Below are 22,071 nucleotides of genomic sequence, written 5' to 3' on the forward strand. Positions count from 1 at the left end.
TCTTTTTATTTTCTTTACTATATTCTTAAGTGATAAAAAACAATGCTACTATCTTGGTTTTAATGAAATTACAAATTAGGATGCTATTGTGTCTGGCACAGGAAAGTAGGAACTGGAAAAAACTACAAGGTTAACATGAAAAAAGTAGATTCTTCCCTGGGAATTATGACCTCTCCTGCCATGTGTGCTTCACTGTGTTTACAGTATCATGCGTGGATATGAGTGGGCCTTAGACAGCTGTTGACTACTCCCAAGATAAAAGTGCCACTGTTGCACTAATGGAGAAAATTTACTGGGCCAGTCATTGTCGTGGTTCATAGGTGTTACAGCTAGATAGAACCCTTTGTTGGTTTTCTCCCTTGGTGACTTGCACAGCGTCTTCTGTATCAGACCTAGATTTGGGGAGGAGGCTTCGAGGTCAGTTCCAACTCCATTACTCCAAGTCAGTGACAGAAGTATTTAATAAACCCACTGAAAAGTACACATATAATATACATGTGAGTGCATGCATATGGCTGAAGGCTATATAACAAAAATCTCAGTGTCAGGCAAGGGGAACATCCCTTCAAATTGTTGGTCAGGGTAATCCAAGAGACTCTCAAAATAATATAAGCTATTGTCACAGCCTTTGACTGCCTCCCAGAACTTGAAGGCAAGACCCTACTGCTGAGGACAGGACAAACTTCGGACACAGGACTTGGAGCAATAGAGTTGAAACTGACCTGGAAGCCTCCCCGCTGAAGACTAGCTCTTTCTGCAGCTCACTACCCACTTCCATTCTTGGGAATGCTTTTTCTTCTCTTAATAAGCAGTCTATTTCTATTCCATGCCTGATTTAAAAAGCATCAATTTTTCTCTATCTGTCTCCTTTGGAAGTTGCCAGAATTTTCACCTAATATACACGACTTTTTTCTCTTAAACTCTGATAAAATAATCCTTGAGCTTTCTTCTGAGTTCATTTCTAAACTCTTTTACTACTGAGACTGAAAGTCTGAAAAGAAACCTCAGTTTTCCTGGTAACATGTCCCTTAATTAGTAATGTTTCTGTTATGATGCTTACCCAGACCTCTACCTTACTTGAAACAAGTTTTTATCTTTAAAAAGATTCAAACTTTTTCTCACTTTATAAGAGAATTTTCTCATTATTCAGTATAATTTGAATTTTAAAAGTCTAGCTCTTAAATTGACAAAAATTATTTTAGGGGCTAGATGCCTCAGTGGTTAGAGTATGTACTGCTCTTGTAGAAGACCCAAGTTAGTTTCCAGCATTCACATCAGGGACTCACAACTGCCCATAACTACAACTCCAGGGGATCTGATGCCCTCTTCTGGACTACTAGGCCACCTGCACTCACATATGCACACACACATACACACATAATTTTTTTAAAAAAGAAAAATTTTAAAGCCTTCCAAAAACATTTTAAATTTTCCATAAAGAACTCCATTTGGGGGCACTTCTATTTTAAATCAAAACTCTTAGAGCCTAAAACAAACTTTTCCTATAAAGAAAAAAGAAAGAATATTAACTCGATCCAACCAATTGGATTACTGTTTCTATAGATACTAAAAATGTTGAAATAAAGCACTTTGTGTGTGTGTTTCTTCAGCTAGTGGACAAATACATGAAAAAAGGTGCAAAAATAATCCCTATTTGCAACCCAGAACTCATTTTTCAATATGAGTTTTGATATATACAAGAAGGAATATGAGGAACTAGAGAGATGGCTCAGTGGTTAAGAGCACTGACTGCTCTTGCAGAGGACTGGGTTCAGTTCCCTGCACTCATATAGTGGCTAACAACCATCCATAACTAGTTCCACGGAATCTGATGCCCTCCTCTAACCTCCATGGGGCCCTCCTCTAACCTCCATGGGCAATGGATGGCACAGGTACACTTACTCACAGGTAATACACTCATACACATAAAATAAAAATAATAAATTAAAAAGAAGGAATATGACAAGACAGCTCAAAGTGATGGAGTTGGGAGGAAAAAAATGGCATAGGAATGAGACACACCCAGAGCAACTGGCTTCAGCATCTGGGGCACACTGACTCCCAAGAAACTGAATGCATGCAATGGACCAACATGAATATTTACCTGACCATAGGCACTTCTATACTGATCTCAAAATTCTGAACTCAGGGCTTGGCAAGTAAGAAAGAAAATAATCAGAGAACCAAGATGGTGGTGCAACCAGACCAATGGCAGTGATGGCAACTCTTGGAATAGGACTTAAAACATGACTCCAGGCCTCTTCATTTTATTAAGAATCTTAATGCTCCTATATTGATCTCAACATCCTGAACTCAGGACTTAGCAAGTAAGAGGGGAAATAACTGGGAAGCCAGGATGGCAGACTCATGCTGGCCTAACCCCCCCCCCAACTGGCAAAAAGGAGCCACCTGGCTGCCCATATACACTAGTAGATCCATGCTGGCCTGCTACCCATGCATATGGATGGGGTGGAATCAAGCCAGCCTATCCACCCATGTGCCCTGGTGGCACCCATGGTTAGCTGACCATAATCATCACCCAGTGTCTGTCAAGACCTGGCTGAAGTCCTCAACAATATTAGGGATCTAAGAAGTCTACAGATTTCAGAAGATAAAGTGGAGGAGACTGGTGTAAAGCTGTCGTGTGAAGCTGTGAAACGTCCTATCTGCCACTCAGAGAATCTTAGATTGGAGGTCTGTGAGCTAGTTGCTGCCTGCCACGCAGACATAGCTTCTGCTTTTACCCACAGTAAAGCCCTGTGGGGAATCAGCCTGTTGGAAAACACTTGGTCCATATTGGGGCCATTGTGCTGAGTGAGGACCAGAAACAGCCAAAGTGTAACCAGCATGCAAGGGCTACAAACAACTAACTTTGATTAGGAAAACCAAATGTTTCTCAATGCTGAGAAAAAGAGAAATCCCTACTTGGCATTCTTAAGCAGTGGGGAAGATAATCAAAAATTAAGGGTGAAAATCCCATTCCAAGAAACCTGGGTGTATTCTGACCCAAAATCACATACAAAGAAAAGGGAGTGGGCACTTATTTTGGCATACCTCTGGGTATAGATCACTGACACTCTAATGAGATATGATTTCTCCAGCACCCAGCTCAGAGGTATTATGTAAGATGGATGGGGTTTTCCATTTGCTAATAGGAGACATGAAGTGAGGGAAGGGGGCGGATAGGAGGTGGCAGGGTGAGGGCGGAAATGGGGGAGGAGGTCTGAGTATAATGAGAATTCATTGTATGAAACTTCTAAACCAATAAAGTTTCTCTTAAAGTAATATATGTGTATATATATGTGTATATATATATATACACATATATTACTTTATTTAAAGACTCTCAAAATCCTGATAGGATACTGAGAAATCCAGTTTCCTTATATCAACTTTAACTCCATTTACTCTTATCAGAGATACACCAAGATTTGGTTTAATTCTTCTTATCCAAATTATATGAAAAACATTAGTTTCTAATAATAACAACATCCATGATGTTATAAAACACCATTCCCTAAGACCCAATGTATTTTTAAAATTAGTTATTGAATATTTGTGAATTTCATAAAATATATCTTGATCACATTTAGAGCCTCCCCCCTATCTGCAACCTCCATAGCACCCCACCACCACCAGATTTCATGAATTCTCTGACAAGCCAAAGTTACATCTGCAAAATGGCCCTCAATGTGGGTCCATCCACTGGAGCCTGGTTAACCTGTCTAGGATCACTCACTTAAAGAAAACCAACTCTCCCTCTCCCAGTAGTCATCGGTTGCCAATAGCTCCTCAGCTAAAGTTGGCCCATCTTACCCATGTCCCTACCCTATGCTGGGGCTTTTTTGTGGTTTGACCCAATGTTTCTTGATTAAATATGCATTTAAGGCATCCTGCAGCACTACTGATTGGAATTTTAGAAAGGAAGTGATGTTCATGTTTTGCCAATAAAATTAAATAGGCCCAGGACAGCGAATGCCACTGGAGTCCCACTTCCCATTCTGACTCTTTAAAAAATGGTTATACCCACAAAGTCTATAAATCCTAATTTCTGACATGACTAACTTCTTATTTCTATCTCTGTCACTAAAAATATTCACTACATGAAAAAAGAAAATTTTGTTAAAAGAAATTTAAATAATGCTGTATTATCTGATTTCTTCTGAAATGTGGATTTTCATTTACTTTCCCAATTTAAAAGCTGGTATAATATCAAGGGAATGGAGCACAGCAAATTTTTGTTCATAAATAATTTAGATATCAAAGAACAATCTTTTCTAAAGATTAGAGCTAGCCACTCTACATGATATCATAATTATGAGACCAAAGTTGCCAAAAAGGAAAAATAAGAAATTGAAAGACAATAGATTATTTTAAATACTTCAAATATGAAATAGCATATTTTATAGAGTATAAATGAAGATATAAAAGGAAATATATAGTCGTATATATATACATATAGTTTTTTGTGTATATTTATGCACATATACGTATGTATGTATATATATTTACACACATATATATTTAATTTTTATTTGCTTAAATCACGTTTCCTCATTTGCTACCTTTACTTCTTGGGCCACATTGTCTTCATGATTATTTTAATTTTAGCTATAATGCTCCTAATATATGTCTCATGTAAATGTTATGTCAGATGTAAAGGACAAAAGGAAAAGAAAAGAAATCAGACCTAGACCATGATAACTAAAAGACTTGGCATGACCCCTTTTGTAATGACTTTGCCATCTAATTCTCTCTCCCAAAGACCACTTTCTGGCCTCCTCACCTATATCAACTCTTAGTAATGAGGACCATTTCCCTATCAATAAGAAAAGAACATGAAAAAATTTTTCAAATACTCTTTGGCCTCTGCATGCACAGAATGTGATGCATGGCCCCCCGGGCAGAGGCGGGGATGCTGGGAACTGAAATTCCCAGAAGAAACCACATCTACGCTGAGCCTTCTATAAAGGCTGATGGACTGATTAGAAATTCCATTATTGTAGAGAGGTTGGAATGTTGCAAGTCCAGGGCCAAATACAAATCATCTTGGGCTATCTTGGCTCCTTGAACATGCCATCTGTTGCCCACCTCCATGTGTGACCTAACATGCTCTGATCATTAAGATTCCTTTGGAATCCATGAACAGACCTCTAGCTCTCAGCAACACAAGAGCTAAGCATGCTATCAGACGATGCCTGATGCCCATAACAGTTCTCCTCATTTTGCTGTACCCCATCCATCACTATATTTGGAAAGTGTAATTTATGACTTTATTTGTTCTGTTAACTATAAAAATTTCATGTTTTGGTTGTTAGCCTTAGAGCCATCTCTCAACTCTCATCAATGAAGCTCCATCATACAACAAAGGGCCAGGAACACAAAAGGACACTAATGGCCAAAGTGTAGAGAATAAGAGTCTGCAGACTGTGGGTCCTTGGACAGCACTCCTATATTAAAATCCACCCACCCAGGGCTCAGGGACCATTGTGGAAGAGGGTGCAAGAAGATTAAGAGCCAGGGAGGAGGTACGTGACCTTGCTCATATGAACTTACAGCAATGGTGTCAGCATGCACAAGGCATACTGCAATGGTGTCAGCATGCAAGATCAAGCAGAAAAAAAAAAACTAGCATAAAACTGTAGAAATAGGCAGCAGGCCCCAATCTTAGTCAAAGAACTATTAGCAGCTGATTGCTACTGGGTGAGGAAGGGCTGATCTTAAGGGGAGGATTCTAGATAAGCTGACTAGACCTCAGAGGATGAACTTGCACTGAGGGATGTCTAGGGATATTAATGTGACTCAATAGGCTTTAACGCAAATGATAGAATGCATGAAATCCAGTGAGGAGGGGCCTATGGGAGGGTGCCCTAAATCTGTGTTCCCAGGCTATGGGCACTCATATTTGGCTTTTATCAAAAAAAAAAATGTAGTTCTATTGTACCTGAAAAATTCAAAATATAAGCCAAGCTGCTCTAAGGGTCTATTGCCAATCCAGAATAGGTATCTGAGTATTGTCTCAATTTCCCATACCCGAATATTTTCTGGGGCTGATGCAAAGGTCCAATAAAGTTGCCTGCTTTCCAGCATGCCCTGGAGATAAGGCAGAAAGGGAAAATGGAATGGATAGAAAAAGGGAGAATCCCTCACTTTCAAGTCAGGACTCACGTCAAATGCTTTCTGGAATGAGGAAGATAATAAGACTCATCACTATTTAGTTTTAATGCAAAGCAACTGAGATAGAAACAAAAGCCCAAGCCAAGCCAAATCAAGCCAAAAACCGCCCTTCCACATCATGTAAAACAAGGGTAACAGTCCTCCATGTGGGAGACAGAGCCAGCAAGGAATTTTGATTTTACTTACTGAATTTGGGTCTTTTGACCTTCTTTGTCATGTCTTTATTTGAATATATTCCAGTCACCGGCAAAACTGTGTGAAGAAAATAAAAATAAAATACATCTAATATTTTTTTTAAAAGGAGAGAATGCACATTAACTTGGCAAAAATTAGCTGAGACTGTTCTGGACAGAGGGGACTGTGCTAACTTTGAGTAATGGCAAATTCATGAACATACATACATTGCTGTGCTCCAACTACATTTTCTTGATTATGCTTCAGCCAAGAAAGTTTTAAATACTCTTTGGGACTATTTTAGGCAATTTTTATTTTTGAAACTTTTTTGAGGACATTGATTTATATTTTTCTTCTGGTTTTAAAGACAGGGTCTCATAAAGTCCAGGTGGACTTTGACTCATCATGTAGCCGAGGCTGGTCTTGAATTCCTGATTCTCCTGCCTTTTCCTCCTAAATTCTGAGGTTATAGGGATGAATCCACACACCCTGCTTTTAGAGGACACTTTCCTAAGAATGAAAAGACATGTGCCCTGACTGCAAAGAGCATGCTACCTGGTAGTAGTACTTTGTACTGTAGTACAAAGCTTAGCAAGAGTCTCTGAACCACAGCACAGTACATGTAAAACTGCAAACCTAATCCCTTATGACCATAGAGAATTCAAGATTAAATAACCCCAGGGGACTAGCAGAGACATACATAAGGCAACCTCCCCTGATCTTGGCTCCACCCACACCTTCTAGAAGATGTGCCATGGCAGAGATGAGAGAGAAGAAAGAGAGCTCATAAAATATGAGTGGAGACCAAAGTGCCATGAAGATGGTGGCAGATGGCAAGGAAGACAGAGGGGAGGGACTGCGGGCACTTGTACGGAAATCTTTTGGATGATTCAGCCATTTTGATCATTTCACATGGAAATGGAAGAGGGTGGCAAATGCACATGGCTCGTGCCTTGTACACACTGGTACTCGGTAAATACTTGGTGAACAATTTAAGGAATGGTCATTCGTCATGCAGGAGATTTTTTTTATCCAAAATAGTATAGAATTTCTCACTGAAGGAATCATCTTGTGAACTCTTCTTACTAAGGAATCATCTTACCAACTCTTGTAAAATGTCTTAGAACTCAGTTTCTCTACTCTTCCCCTAAATCTGGGATGTAGCCAAACTGTGAAAATAGAATTGGAACTCATCTAAGGCTAGGGATCAGAAGAGGCGATGTGTGAGCATCTCAATGAAAGCCTGCTAACTGATGCTGCATTGCCAGGTGGATTTCGATGAATCTTGGACACTCCTGACACTCTTCAGAAACATGATTATAGGATTTTAGACTCATCTATGAAATGAAAACTTTAATAATAAATTCCAAATGTGCCACCATCTTGGAACAATGCCCATGTGGAACTTTTAGGCATCTGCAGACTTTCACTAACACAAATGGCCACCATTTGTTAACTCTGTTCCTGGCACATTACCACATTACATCTATTCCCTCAGTCCACACAGTGAACCCTTCCAAAAGGTACTGTTGCCTCCATTTTGCAGATGGAAGAACCAAGGCCCAGGAGTAAGAAATCCTCTCCAAGATCACAGAGTAAGTGAGGAAGTGGAATCTTAACTTGGGTGGATCTGTTTCTGGGACCAACACCACCCCAACATCATTTCCTCCATGAAGTGACTCCCTCCATGTGTGACTTCCCCCTTAACTAGGCCCGCATCATATTGTAAGCCACTTACATTACATGCTTTAAATACTATACAGTTGTTATTTAGGATTTCATTAAGTCCCCTTTGAGGGTATTGCCTAGCACTATACCTAGCACATAGTGGCCAGCTGATATTTATAGAGTGATAGACACATCTGTCTACAGTAATAAAAAGCATGAACTAATTTCAGAAGAAAAAAGTAGAAGTCATGCTAAAAGCCAAAGTGAGACTATCTGGCTGCCTTCCCTTCTCACTCTGGAAAGGACATTTGTCTTTGAGACTTGTACCCAGCTTCTTCAAAGACCAGAGGGACATAAAGGCCCCTGGGAGCCAGGATCTTCACCTCCTCTTTGCCCAGTCAACCACATCAGAGCATTCTGTTCTAAGCACGGAGCCTGGGACTCTAGCTGTGCTCCAAACATCTTTCCCTATGGGTTGGGAGCCAGGGGCATGGCTTAGAATGACTCACAGAGAGCCCAGGGAAAGTAAGGGCTGCTGTGGTTTCTCTTCATTCTGGAAAGGTCAGATGATCCTGGGCCTGAGCACTCCCATGCTGCCTGAGCTGCATCTTTGCTCTGTTGGTTTATCCTCACGGCTCTCCCTTCTCTACCCTTAGGGACTAGATGACGCCTCAGGGGACTTATGTCTGAATCATACCAGGAGGTCAAGAGTGAGGAAATGAGAGCTTTTGGACAGACATCCTTCTCTCAGCTAAGTGAATAATAGACCCAGTAGTCATAATAACTAGGAGTCATTGATGTGTGCGGTATGCCAGCCACTGTGCTGAGCGCTGTAATGCATAGCAAATGTTAACTCTCCCTTTTATTGAGGACTCACGCTGTACCAACCACCATTCCAAAATTCTTACAAGCATTAACTCCTTTGACACACAAAGCCACCTATGAGCCAAGTGCTATTATTATCACTGTTTTACAAATAAAAACCATACTGCAACAGGGAAAGATGTATTAACTTGTCCAAGGCCAAGAGAGCTAGAAGTGATAAATGGGAGTTTGGAGCCTGACTTAAGAGCTTCTTCGTGTAACTATTTAAATATATGATCCTTAGAAATGTTCTTTGCTGTGAGAATCAAGTTTCCTATTTTACTGATGAGGAATCTGTGTTCTGAGAATGTAAACTGCTGGTATTAGCTGTAGTACCAACTAACTGGGGTAGGACTTAACTGGTTACTTCCACAACATCACGCTAAGCCAAAGCTCAGTTGGGATAAATCACAGAAAACATTATTTATAAATCATCTAAAAAGCAAAATCATCAGGGACAGTTTTCTAGAGGACACAGGCTCCTGACCTTCTGTGGGATGCCCTTTATTTCAAGATGGCTGCTTGCTCTTACCTTTCCAGTTGTTAAGGGCCCTCCAGGAAACTTTCATACACGAGTCAAGTCTGCATGGGCACCTCTGCACCCAGTGTGTCTCTTTGAAGCTCACTTCAGAGCCCAAGAAAGAGCTTAAAGACCAGACACAGGAGTCCTCTGTCTTCCAAATTTTGGCCCTAAGCTCAGACTGAAAAGCTAAGATGCCAGATGAAATTCCTCATATGTGTACCACCTACCTTCTAATGTCCAGTTCCCTGAGCTGTTTATTAAAGAATGAAAAAGAATAAATGCAATTTGTGGAAAATAGGTAGCCTAACCAAGTCCATGGTCATTTTAAAGACTGGTGTTTGTGATTACGTTATGAACTGGGCCATTTGCTAGTCTGTGTTCTTAATCCATGGCTCAGATGGGAAGGTGCCACTTGCTAACTCTTGCCTCTTGGAGAACCACATTTGCCTTGATTCCCCTCCAGGCCTGTGGTTTGAGTTACCTTGTTCTGAAATAGCAGCTGGGGCTCAATCTGCACTGTGTCCATAAGAAGCGTCACAAAGATTTACTTACAGAAAGCATTTGGGGCCTTGTCTGTCTCAGCTATGGGGACAGGTGAGATGGAGCTGACAGCTCTGTTCTCAGCTGCCAGACTGTGGGGAAAGGCCCTTGCCTCCTTCCACAAGGTGTTTCCAATAAAACAGGCACATTTCCTTCATCAGAAACTAAATAAACACAGAACGATGATGTTATGATGTTATGGCATTTCTAGATGGAGGGGGGCACTTTTCAAATGTCGTCCAGGAGCTCCTCTGATCCACTTCTGGGTGGGTCTAGCATGAGAGGAGAGAAGTGTGTTAAGAAGGAAAACAAGAGGGACACGCACACTACTGCTGGTTTCCAGACCAGAGTGTTTGTTTGACTACATTATAAACCAAAAGGACTTGAAGAGACATGGAGTACAATCTCCCTATATTGCAGATGGGTACACAGAGTCAAAGGAGGTTGAAGAACTGGACTAGCTGAGCTATAACCAGCTCCAGTCCTGGACCTGATCCCAGTGCAACTTATACTATACCACCCACAGGATGTAGGCAGTTTGGCACTAAATCATACACTATTTCTACTGCTATGTTATAGGACTAGTGAGTGAAAGCCTCTGCTCATTCAGCTTACACTGTGTGCCACCACTCCTATGTATGTTCCCCATATATTGCCACCAATATTCCTGGGAGCTCTACAATACTGGCATTAATATACCCATTGTAGAGACTAGAAAACTGGAACTTACAGATGTCAAGTCTTACTCCAAACTATGCAACTGGAAACACGTTAATTCAGGTCTATATGCCTCCTAAATTCTTTCTTATGTATCATTTTGTACCAAGGTAAATAATACTTTTATTAACATGTACTCCTGAGATACTACTTTGTAAACCTTATTTTTTATTTTTATTTTATGTGTTTGAGTGCATGTATGTAAGTACACCTGTGTTGTGCAATGCCTGCAGAGGTCAGAAGAGGGAGTCAGATCCCCTGCAACTGGAGTTCCAGAAAATTGTTAGCCACCATGTGGGTGCTAGGACTAGAACCCAGGTCCTTTGCAAGAGCAGTCAGTGCTCTTAAACACTGAGCCATCTCTCCAACCCCATAAACTTTTTTTCTAAGGTTCATTCTCTTTAATTTTTTTATCTTTAACTATTTCATACATGTTATTTAGGAATTACTAAGAAGCATTTGGAAAGTATTCAACATCACTAACCACCAGGGGAACGCAAATTAAAGCTACTTTGAGATTCCATCTCACCCCAATTGGGATGGCTATCATCAGAAAAACAAATAATGAATGCAGGTGTGGACGAGGGGAAAGGGAAAACCTTATTCATTGTTGGTAGGAGTGTACGTTAGTGTAACCACTATGGAAATCGGTGTGGATATTTCTCAAAAAGCTAAAAACAGAACTGCCATATGACCTAGCTATACCACCCTTGGGCATCTACCCTAAGGACACTATCCTCTATTATAGATATACATGAATGTCCATGTTCACAATAGCTAGGGAATGGAATAAGTCCAAACGTCCATCAAAAAATGAGTGGATAATAAAATATGGTGCAATGGAATTTTTGTTAGCTATAAAGAAAAAATTTGCAGAAAATGTATGAGATGGGAAAATATACTGAGTGGGGTAACTCAGACCAACAAAGACAAATGCCATATTCTCTTTCTAGTCCATCTGCCTGCTTTGTGCCAATATCACAGTGTTTTTATAACCCTGGCTCTGTAATATACCTTGAAATCAGATATGGTGATGAGAGCTCCAGTATGCATTTTACTCAGGATTGCTTTGACTAGCTTTTGGGTTTTTGTTTGTTTGTTTGTTTTGCTTTGTTTATTCCTGTGTTATTTCCTTAAAATATGACTTTTAAGATATTTTTTTTCTGTTTCTGTGATGAATGGTACTAGAATTTTTATTGGTTTTGCACTGCATCCCTAGATCGCTTTTGGTAGAATGGCCAATTTTACAATTTTAACTCATCTAATCCACGACCATGGGAGATATGTCCATCTCGCATTATCTTCTTTGATTTCTTCTTTAATGTTCTCAAGTTTTCACTGGAGAGGTCTTTCCTTGTTGAGGTGGTGTTGTGGGACTGTTTCTCTTACTTTTTTCCTACATGTTTGTCATTGATGTATAGTAAGGTGTGCGTGAATTTTGTATTCTGCCACTTGCTGAGTTTTATTAGTTCTAGAAGCTTTTCTGGTAGATGTTTAGGGTCTTTTGTTTACAGAATCATGTCATCTGCAAGTAGGGATACTTTGAATTCTCCATTTTCTTTTATTTCTTGTTCTTGTCTTATTTCTCTAGCTAAGTCTTCAAGCACTATATCCAATAGGAGTGAGTAGACACTCTAGTCTTATTCTTGATCTTATTGAGGATGATTCAAGGTTTTTTTATATTTATCATGATATTCTGATAGGTTTGTCATTTATAGCACCTATTATGGTGAAATGTGTTCCTCCTTCCCTTGTCTCTGCAGGACTTTTATCATGAAGAGATGTTGGATTTTGTCAAAGGCCTTTCTGCATATATATATGGCTTCTATCTCTGAGTCTATGTATGTGATGGATTACATTTTCTGATTCACATATATTGACCCCTCTGTGCATTTCTAGAATGTGATAATGAAGCTTACCATAGCCCCACTATCTATTCTAGTTGATGAGTCAGAGAATGATGTCTAGGAAAATTAAGTAAAATGTTCATGATCCCATAACTTATTGATGAACTCAGGTATTCTGTCTGAACCAATGTATAGGACTATTTCGACTGTTCACAGTGTCATGTACTACGCTTGTATCCTCCCTGATCCTCAAGTCATGTGAGAGCCCAGACAATGTTTGATGCTGATCTCAGGTATGCAGCTGTCTGCTTTGTTTGTTGTTTTTTTTCAAGAATTTACTACTTTATAATGAGGCGTCCTGGCCCTACAATATTTCAGAACAAAACCTAGCAATACTTTGGGAGTTGGAAAGAACTGGTGTTTAAAAATTTATTTATTTATTATTTTTATTTTATGGATATGAATGTAATGCTTATATGTAGATGGGTGCACCCATATTGTGCAATGCCCCCAGAGGTCAGAAGAAGGCATCAGATCTCCTGGAACTGGAGTTACAGATAGTTGTTGGCCACCATGTGAGTGCTAGGACTCAAACCCAGGTCTGCTGCAAGAGGAGCCAGTGCTTTTAACCACCAAGCCATCCAGTCCCTGGATGAACTGGAAAAAAAATTGTTGAGAAGGCCTGGCTATGGGGGTTTGGGGGTTTGGTTTTCTTTCTTTCTTTCTTTCTTTCTTTCTTTCTTTCTTTCTTTTAGTGTCATGATTAAATTACCATTTTAGAAAAAAATAAAGCAAAAAACATTACAGTTTCAAGCTTTAAAGGAATAATCCCCAACTATCTATATGAATTAATAGAAACAAAAGCAATAATGAATTGGATGATCTATGATCACAGATGGACCAGGAGACACCAGTGGGAAGGACAGACTTCTCCATTCCTCCCTCAGAGTCTCCAGTGTGAATCCTGGTGGCATGCCCATAACATAGCAGTGCCTTCTATTTATTTAGTCAGATCCCACCTTGGTTTCAAAAATATTCAAAGAGGCTTCCAAAATGAATGGTTAGAATAAACAATGATAAAATATAAACAAGTAAAGTTAACCAAGGCTGGGGAATATGTAAATATAAAAGTCATAGCCAAGGAACAATACTTTATTAGTCAGAGGGGAAACAGCTACCTAAATCCCAAAAGACTGAAGCATATTTAAGCTAGACCTTCCACGTACATGGTTTAAAATAGACTTTCCATACACATGGTTTAGTCAATAAGGTATTTTTAAGGGCTCGGTTACTGCTGTGGGGTTTTCCTACATGCCAGATGTACACCAGAAAAATGATTAAAGCCATGGAACTATAGAATTTATCCTCAGGATGTGGTCAGCACAGTATTCCAGCATCCTTGGTTAAACTGGATATGAGTTTTCCAAGTCCAACATTGCCAGAAAGACCACGTCAATGCTTTGTGCAGAACAGAACTTTTGTTTCAACAATAAGTCTGAATCACAATCATTCTTTCACTTAGCAAGTATTTTGACAATGTATTTTCTGCCAGAAACTGTGCAATACACTGGAAATTCAAAGACAACTTGTGGATCCTTTCCTATAGGGCTTCTCTCTCTAGAGGCACAGACAGGCTTGCAAATACGTAATTATCACACATGCAACAAGTGTGATTGCAGAGGTATACCTAAGGAAATGAAGTGTAGACGCAGCAACTAAGGTTGACAAACATGCCTAGCTTCTACTCCACAGGTATCCAGTTACAAGGACACAGAAGTTCTTGCTTAAAGGCACTGTCCTTATTCAAGAGATCCTGAGGGAGTCACAGAATACCTTTGCAAATTCCTAAATATGGCAGGTTTCTGGTTTGACTGTTTAGAGATTTAAGAAAGGGTAAGAACACTAGTAACAGGTCAAAAGTGTTGGCCAGAACAGTAAGATAGAAAAATGTGAAGAAATTTTATAGTAAATAATTTGCAATGTCCAAACTGATTTCTTGGCGTAAGATAGGCATATAAGTTTTGACGATTCTCTGTGTGATAAATGGATCATCGGTATTGAAATTTCTTTCTGGAAGACCATTTATCCATTCAAAATTCCTATGATCACATTTAAAACAAAAATCTAGTATCTTGAGATAGATTAGAAATAGCAGATTTGTCTGCTAATTTTCTCCACAGAAAACTGAAAGCCAGCCACCACTGACCTTCCAAAGCTCCAGTGCTAAACTTTAGAGTTCGTAGTCTCCTCCTCTGGCCAGTCTGGATTAAGATGACTTTAGTCTTTGAGGCATATATGTCAACACCACCAGTGAATACTTGAAATTATGCTGAGAGCCAAGTCTATCTATACTGTTGTTTGCCTATGCAAACATATCTATGATAAAGGTTAATTCATAAATTATGTGCAGTAAGAAATTAACAATAATAACTAATGAAATCAGATGATTTTAATAATAAATTGGAGTATAAAGTTATATGAATATGAAAATTCAATTGTCATTGGGCAGTTTGCATGCTCAGCATGTATATACTGGTAGAAAGGATGATCGACATTTAGACAAGATGGAGCAAGAGCTTCTCAGATTTCAGCATACTACTCAGACCTATGTGCAAGTTTAAAACTTATAAATTGCGAGTTTTTCTATTAACAGTTTTGGGTGATGGTTAACCATGTGTAACTGAGACATGGGAAACGAAACTGCAGATAGTGGACTGCCACTGTAGTATGGATGCTGAAGAATTTGGAAGGCAATGTAGGGAAAAGCAACCTGCATAGGAGAATTGACAGTGATTAGTTCTAGCACTGTGTCTTCAGGCTCCACAGACCACGACTGGCACTTGCCGGCTGGCGCTCTCAAGGCAAGAGCTGTATTTCTACCAGAAAAACAAAAGAAAATACAGCAACTTTGGAAGAAAATAACATATTTCCTTCCTTATGCTGAATAATAGGTTGAAATTTGAAAAAAGTAAAACTTGAAAAGGAATACCATAGGATGTCTAATACCTCTGGAAATTCAATAAAAAGAACTTTCAAGAGGAGTATGTATATTTATGCTTCAAAGCTAATCCACTGGGAACTATAAAGATTGAATCTATGCCCTAAGAGTCTTTGAAAGATGGTGTTAGGTTGAGAGTACATGCCGTAAGAGAAGCAGGCTCTAAGAATTGAATACAAGAACTTCCATTGTCTATCTGAGCAAGTTATATAACATAAAGGGGAAAATAATGGTACCTACTTCATTGGGTTGCTATGACTGAGTGAGATAATACTTTGACCTAGCCACATCCACAGCCTGTCAAGGAATGTCCCTCAATGCCTGTTTTCCAGATGGGGAAATATGTTTGGAAGGAATGTCTTTGCTAAGCAGTCCTTTGGGTAAGTGAACGAGCTTTCCAGTGACAGTGGTACCCTGTTTTCTCTCCTCCTTTTTGTGGAGGTACAGTGTGGATTCCCTCTCATTTCTTCCTACAACCTTGTTTTTGTTTTGAATCATGGGCCATTGTAAAGTCTCCCCTTGACCCTCAAGGCTCTCCTCTTACCGTGGGATCATTTTTTTGTTTTGTTGCTGGCATTTGTTCATCACCTTTTATGCCAAGAACCCTGAGGATTGTACACCACACTCCTTTACTATTTGAATTTCAGTTTTCTGGGACTTGGAAACAGTTTCCATCACCCTTTTCCCTTGGTTTCTCTTTTTCCTTATTTTGATAGTCTTAAGGTACTTTCTCCCAGTAGCCCCAGGAAAGAGCAGGGACTATTAAAGATTAGAAACTATTCAAACTCGAAGATTGCTTTAACGATTACAGGAAGTCAGTAAATGTGAGATTTATTGTCTCTTCCCAAAGGCCAGAAGCAGGAAATGGATAGTGATGATGAAACCGATCTCAGATCAAAAGGAGTGTCCTCAGCAATGGGGTTATCCAATCAGGCCATCTGCTATCTTGAGCTTGCAAGAACAGCATCCCTGAGAAAACTGGCAGAGGCTGGCTGCCAGCTGTCAGCTTATTGCGAGGTGATTCCTACATCAAGTAGAATGCAAGAGTGTGCTGGATAGTTTGAGCTGTCAACTTGACACGCCTGTGAAGAGGGAACTTCATTTGAGGAATTTCCTCTTCCAGACTGGCCTGTGGCCATGTCTGTGAGGTGTTTTCTAGATTGTTGAGTTATATGGGAGGGGCCCAGTCCATTGTGTGTGGTGCCACCCCTGGGCAAGAGGTTCTGGGTTGTATAAGAAAGCAGGCTGGGCACAGCATTCCTTAGTGGGTGGTTCCTGCCTCCAGGTTTCTGCCCTGTTTAAGTTCCTGCTCTGGCTTCCTTCAGCGATGGGCCATCACTTGGAAAAGTAAGATACAATGAACCCTTTTCTCTCCAAGTTTGTTTTGGTCAGTGTTTTATCACAGCAATAGAAAGTAACTAGAGCAGGGGTATCACATGCAACCCTTTTAAAGGGGCATAAATATGGGCAACTCAGAAGAGAAATAGCGGTAGAGAAGGGGATGTTAGGTGGTCATAAGACTACAGATCATGGTGAAAGAGAACACTCAAGACTAACCAACCACACCATAACCATCTCAACCATCACTACTGATACTCAGAAAAATACAGTTCCTCTTAAGAGCCACCAGAGGAAAGAACATGAAGGTAAACTACTCGTGGTCTCCTCCAGTAAGGAGAGGCTCCCCTTGAATGCCTCTGGCAGTACATGACACTATCATAGAGAAAGTCTCCAGTGAAATTCCCTGATACTGTGGTGAGTGTGGTTGGTAAGTCTAGGTATCCAGTTCAGAATAGTGTTTGGTGGCTGAAGCCTGATATCCTTGATTTCAGTCTCAGGAAAACTAATTAAGAAATAAACAGTGTAGGTAAAAGGAGAGAGTTGGGAACAAACGGGGTATGCACAAGAGCCATATAGGCAGTTTGTGATAGACAGACACACATCCCTCATTAATACTTATTCAGAATAAGCTGATGATCATGACCATCATTACATCAAATGAGAGAATTAATCAGTAGCTGTGGATTTGCTTCACAGAACTGAGATACAAGAACTAATGCATTTGTTTACCTTTCCACATCTATTTATAGGGGCCCAGAACCTCCACACTGCTTGTTCCATGCTGTCTCATTGCTTGGATCTGGTAAGTACCTTAGATCTTACCTGGTCTGAGTAACAGAGAAGGACCTGATATTTAATCCCTGATAGATGCTATTATTTTCATGACTTCAATGTTGTCACTATTGATATCTGGCTTTCTTTACTGATACAGTTGTGCTGGCCAGACGCTAAGTAACTAGAGGCAGAAGTCGCTGCTTTGAAAGCCTGGATATTTGCTGATCATACATACCCTAAGTATCCCGATGTCCTGCCACCTGTCACCTATGGATACAGAGGAGGGGACAAATGGGATTATGATCTCTACTATTCAATAGAATATACTAGTCTTTCATTAGATTCTCAAATTTGAGAAATCTAGGTCTTCTAGCAGTCATCCCTGGGGCCTTCTCTTCAGAACCCACAGAGCCTCAATGTGTCTAATAATCCAGCTCTATCTAACCTCTCTGAGTCAACATTTTCCAAAACAAAGACCTCCTTTGGGGCAAATTCAATGTAGTTTCCTGGGCTATAAACCTGTGGTTGGTCTTCAGGTGACAATACCATGGATTTGTTCAGCTTTCTTTACGAGCCTGGTATATGTCAAGTTTTTTGCCACACACACGATTTCATTCATCCTCATAGGATCCAACTCTGATAGGTAAGATTACTATTCCAGTCAGATTTATAAGAAACGTAGAATTTAGAGGCTGGGGAGATGGCTCGCTGGTACTTGCTACATAAGCATGAGGACCCTAGTTTGAATTCCCAGCCTCCAAGTAGAAAGCTGGGCACAGCAGTACAGATTTATAACTCAGCATCCTGGGGCTCACACTCACCCACCCAGACACATGCATACAATACACACACACACACACACACACACACACACACACACACACACACTTTTTTTTTTTCAAAAAGAAGAGCTTGAAATGATGCTTAAAGAATTTGTCCTAAGTAGACTGGGATGATCCAGATCTATTGGCTCCAGAGCACTACACTGCTCTGCCTTCCCCCACAAAACTAAAACTGGAATCAACCAGTATGTAACTTTCTCATTCCTTTTGGGAGGATGTGTGGCAAAAAAAAAAAAAAAAAAAGAAGACACAAGTAAATGATTTTAATTAAAATCATTTTATTCCAACTAACTCACAAATAAAAATAATCACATACCTGACTTAAGGAAGCCCTCAAACACTTGCCCAGACCCAAACCCTGCACAACTCTGTGAACTTCAGCACAGGTAAAACGGCCATTCGGAAGCCATGAAGCTTCATTTAGGGTTTCATACTTTCACTAGCAACTACTTTTTATTTACTTATTATCTATTTGTCTTTATTATGATTCTTGCTACTTTAATATTCAGAAAGCTGAATTCATTTATCCACCATGCAAAACAAAGAAAAAAAAACTAGGATGGAGTTGAAACTAGAAAAAGGAATAAACAGCTTTCTATCCTCCATGAACTTTTGCCTACATTTCGTTCTTCCTCATCACCTAATATTACCCTCCTTTATACTTTGCCCACCCTTGCACCTATTTATACATAAACACATGTACGTTATAGGCTAGGATCTGCATGTGAGGGAGAGCATTCAAATGTTCTTCCTCAAAGAAACATTTTCTGCCCCCAATGACTATTGAAACTATTATCCCCCTCGAATGTCTTCAATTAGTTGTTGCCATATTGTCATTTTTACCAAACATTTTTTAAATTTCTATTATCTAGTACCATATTTCATATTTTTTCATATCTGAAACTGAGAATAAATGTTACATCCAATGGTAATATTATAACTCTAATTGAAACTGTTTTCTTGTTTTCAAGTAGTCTATAGATTAATGATTCATCTTTTGTGTGTATGGTACATATATGTGAGTGTGGCTCTACATGCCCATGTATGCACATACAGAGACCATACCAGGATGTCAAGTGTCTTTCTCTTATCAATTTCCACATTGTCACCTTGAGACAGGGGTCTCACTGAACCAGAAGCTAGCCATTGAGGCAAGGCTAGCTGGACAGTCAGCTCTCAAGATCTGCCTGTCTCAATGCACTAATGCTGGGTGACAGACATGCATGACCATGCTCAGCATGCTATATGTGTGCTGGGGATCTGAACTCAGGTCCTCATGCTTGCATAGCAAGTTCCCTTAACCAGCCCCCATGGTGTACCTTTTAAAGGATAACATCTCAGATTCCACAAATGTGGTGTATGCATTGCCCAGTTGAGAAATCAGAAATTAGAAGCTCCTTGAGGGCGAGAGAAGATGCTTACCTTGTATCACTCATGGCCTCAGCAAAGTCATATTCCACACCCCCATATATGGATCTGTTTTATGGCATCTTTTTACTTGACTTTAAAAGCTTATTGTTTCTTATCTAATTCATACCAAGTAGGCACCTTATAAAGAAAACCAGGTATTTTTTTATATAAGTATTGTAAAGTAGAATTTGGTCTAAAATGCTAGGTGGGAAATATTGTCAGCAGTGGGGCAGGACCAGTCATTAATGGACCACATTCATTCCTGTCAGTTGAATAAGTTTATAATGGTCCCCAAATCACCTAATCATGGTCCCAATTAATTTATTCCTTTCTGGTAGTTATTACATGAAAGTGGCATTGTTTGGAGAAAATCATTCACAAGAGTTTTGTTTAAAACCTTTCCTGAGCAGTTCTGCTGGTCAAGCAGTCCGAGGATGATCTGAATAGCATCTTTTCAGAGCTGTGCAGAGACCAAGATAGGTAGAGGCAGAAACAGTCCAGGCCTGACACATCTCCCGCAGCCAAAGAACTCACAGGAGAGCACACTGGGTCTTCTAGGTCTCAGGCTTCACATGGAATGCCAAGAACCCACTGCCCACCCCAGCGTGAAAGCCCTGTGCCCGTCAGGCTCCTCCCAGCCATCTGCCCAGGGGATCTCGGGGATCTTGACACACCTGGGTTGAGGGAGCCTCAGTTGGGGAATTTCCTCTATTGGACTGGCCTGTGGCCATGTCTGAGGGCATCTTCTTGATGAGTGATGTGGGAGGGCCCAACCCACTGTGGGTGGTGCCACCCCAGGGCAGGTGGACCTGTGTTGCATAAGAAAGCAGGCTGAGCAGGGGCCAGGAGAGCAAGTCAGTAAGCAGTGTTCCTCCATGGCCTCCATGGCTCCAGCTCCTGCTTCCAGGTTTCCTACCTTGGGCTCCCTGACGAACTGCGACCTGGGAGATCTAAGCTGAATAAACCCTTTCCTCCCCAAGTTGGTAGTGGTCAGAGTGTTTTGTCACAGCAATGAAGAAACAAACTAGGACACTAACTCAGATGGTTAGACACTGCCTAATAACCTCTATATCTCTACTGTTAATCTTATTGACAATCTGTTATACAGTGTGCAGGAGGCTTGTCCCCAGGAGCTCTGTATACTTGGGAGGCTCTAACTCTGCCTGTCAGGTTGGCAATAACAACCTAGTACCTCACAAACAGGGTAAACACTCTGAGAGAATACAGGTGGGTGAAAATAAGTAAGAATTAAATAAATTCAATCAGTGCCCTAGCTCCAGATGCTCAAGTCTCAATGCAAAAGCAAAGGCAACTTAATACCTCCAAAACTTAGTGAATTAGGTTATATTCCAGAAAAAGAACTATAAAAGGGGCTATAAGTATGTTCTAAGAATTCAAAGAATAAACTCTTATTGTATTATTATGGTTTTGTGGGGGGGGTGTGATTTCAGGTGTGCACATGTGGAGATCAGAAGATAGCTCTAAGTAGTTAGCTATCTCCTTCCGCCATGGGCTCTAGGGAAGGTATTCAGGCTTGTTTGATGCCCTAGTTTCTTGCTGGGGCAGTGATAAAATTCCCTGACAAAAGCAATTTAGGGGAGAAACGGTTTGTTTTAGCTCACAGTTCAGGATACAGGCCACCACTGTGGAGAAGTCAAGGCAGCAGGAACTTAGGCAGCAGGAGCATGAAGTAGTCATGTCCACAGTGAGAAGCAGAGAGGATGAATGCATGCACGCACAAGCCCTCTCCCTTCATTCAGTCCAGATCACAAGCAAGCAGATGAGTGAAATAAGGGAACTGATACGTAATACGAAACAAGAATTCAATAAAGAGATAGAAATACTGGAGAAAATCCAAACTATACTACTTGAAATGAAAAACATAGTCAAAGGAAAAATTCTATGGAAAAATTGACCAATAGAATGGACCAAAGGGAGGAAAGAGTATCTGAGCTTGACGACAAAGAGAAAAATTAGAACATGCTATCAAGGAAAAAGGTAAATAATTTGAAAAGTTCAAGCTAGACTTTCAAGATGTTTCTAACTCTATGAAAAGATAAATCTGAGAATCACAGGTATAAAAGAATAATTCCTTTCCAAACACATAAAAAGAATTTCAATGAAATCATGACTGAAAATTTCCCTAACTTAGGCAAAGAAATGCCTGTCTAGATATGGGAGCCACTTAGAACACCA

At 40.2% G+C, this 22,071-nt stretch overlaps 1 long non-coding RNA gene and 1 other non-coding gene across 2 annotated transcripts; both read left to right on the forward strand.

Annotated features, from left to right (window-relative positions):
• The first annotated feature begins 1,584 nt into the window (after positions 1–1,584).
• Positions 1,585–1,711, forward strand: LOC115070152. The gene has a single exon (XR_003849355.1). It is a non-coding gene; the product is annotated as a small nucleolar RNA SNORA40 (small nucleolar RNA).
• A 7,306-nt stretch (positions 1,712–9,017) lies between these two features.
• Positions 9,018–20,565, forward strand: LOC115070146. The gene is made up of 5 exons (XR_003849352.1): positions 9,018–9,100; positions 12,706–12,803; positions 15,841–15,888; positions 17,599–17,651; positions 17,781–20,565. It is a non-coding gene; the product is annotated as an uncharacterized LOC115070146 (long non-coding RNA).
• The last annotated feature ends 1,506 nt before the right edge of the window (positions 20,566–22,071 follow it).

Source organism: Nannospalax galili, unplaced genomic scaffold (assembly GCF_000622305.1).
Source record: "Nannospalax galili isolate Female #2095 unplaced genomic scaffold, S.galili_v1.0 scaffold735, whole genome shotgun sequence".
NCBI lineage: Eukaryota > Metazoa > Chordata > Mammalia > Rodentia > Spalacidae > Nannospalax > Nannospalax galili.